Source organism: Orycteropus afer, unplaced genomic scaffold, assembly GCF_000298275.1.
Source record: "Orycteropus afer afer isolate SDZICR_OR568_19922 unplaced genomic scaffold, OryAfe1.0 scaffold00303, whole genome shotgun sequence".
Classification (NCBI taxonomy): Eukaryota; Metazoa; Chordata; class Mammalia; order Tubulidentata; family Orycteropodidae; genus Orycteropus; species Orycteropus afer.
The window spans coordinates 2,578,517-2,579,964 of NW_006921890.1; positions in this window are offsets into that span (position 1 = coordinate 2,578,517).

Below are 1,448 nucleotides of genomic sequence, written 5' to 3' on the forward strand. Positions count from 1 at the left end.
TTCAAGTGACAAGGGTGCAGTTCGTAGAAGCAGTTCAACTCACTCTGTCTGGTTCCTCCTTCCCAGTCCCTGGAGTGGTAGATAGCAAACTGCCATAGTGCAGGTTTGCTCTTGGGCGCCATGGAAACTGATAAAGGAAGCCTACCCCTCAGGGTTGGGGCCAGCTCGACTCATAGCAACCCCTTCTTGGGTTTCCGAGGCAGTATCACTACGGAAGTAGGATTGCCCAACCTTCCACTGGATTGCCCAACCTACCACTCCTCAGAAGGAAGGTTGGGCAATCCTACTTCCGTAGTGATACTGCCTCGGAAACCCAAGAAGGGGTCGCTATGAGTCAGGGCCGACTCGACAGTAAAAACAACAACAACAACAACCCCTCGGGGGTGGGAGGTGGCGCTGTGGCATGAGGATTGTTTTGCTGTCACTGATATGGAGGAGAGGAGCTCTGGTGGCGTAGTGCCTAAAGCATTTGACTGCTAACCAGAAGGCTGGTGGTTCAAACCCGCCAGCCACTCCTCAGAAGGACGGTTGGGCAATCTACTTCTGTAGGGATACTGCCTTGGAAACCCAAGGAGGGGTTGCTGTGAGTCGGTTCTGACTTGCCGGCAGTGAGTTTGGTTTTTTTTTATGGAGGAGAATGTCTCCTGGAGGCCTCCCAGCAGTCACCTAGGATAAGCCCACTGCAATATTGTAAAAGAAAGGAGCTCTAGAGACCTCTTTCCAAGATGGCAGGCTGTATCCCCGAGTAAACTGTGCCTCAAGTGGATAAACCCAGCCTCTGCAGCAAAGGGGTGAAAAGATAAAAGAAGAAAAAAGCGTCATGGGTGGACTTGGGTCTGAAAAAATCTGGGTTAAAATCCTAACTCTGGTACTTGTGACCTTACTTGGAAAAAGTACCTTTGAAATGTAATCAGAAAAACCCACTGCGTTGGACTTGATTCCCACGCCTAGCTACCTTATAGGACACAGTAGAACAGGCCATGGGGTTTCCAAAGCTGTAATCTTTACAGAAGCAGCCTGCCTCATCTTTCTTCCGCAGACTGACTGGTAGGTTCGAACCACTGACTTTTCGATTAGCCATTGAGTGCTTAACCACTTGTGCCACTGGGGATCCTTGATGTTGTTGTTGTCAGGTGCCATCAAGTAGGCTCCAACTCATAGCAACCATAGCAACCATGTTGTTGTTGTTAGGTGCCGTCGACTCATTTCTGACTCAGTGACACCATGCACAGCAGAACAAAACACTGCCCAATCCCGCGCCAGCTCCACGATCCCTGCTATACCTAAGCCCATCATCACAGCCACCTTGTCAATCCATCTCATTGAAGGCCTCCCCCTCTTTCATCGACCCTCTACCCTACCAAGCATGACATCCTTCTCCAGGGAATGGTCCCTTCTGACAACATGACCAAAATAGGTGAGACAAAGTCTGGCCATTCTCGCTTCCA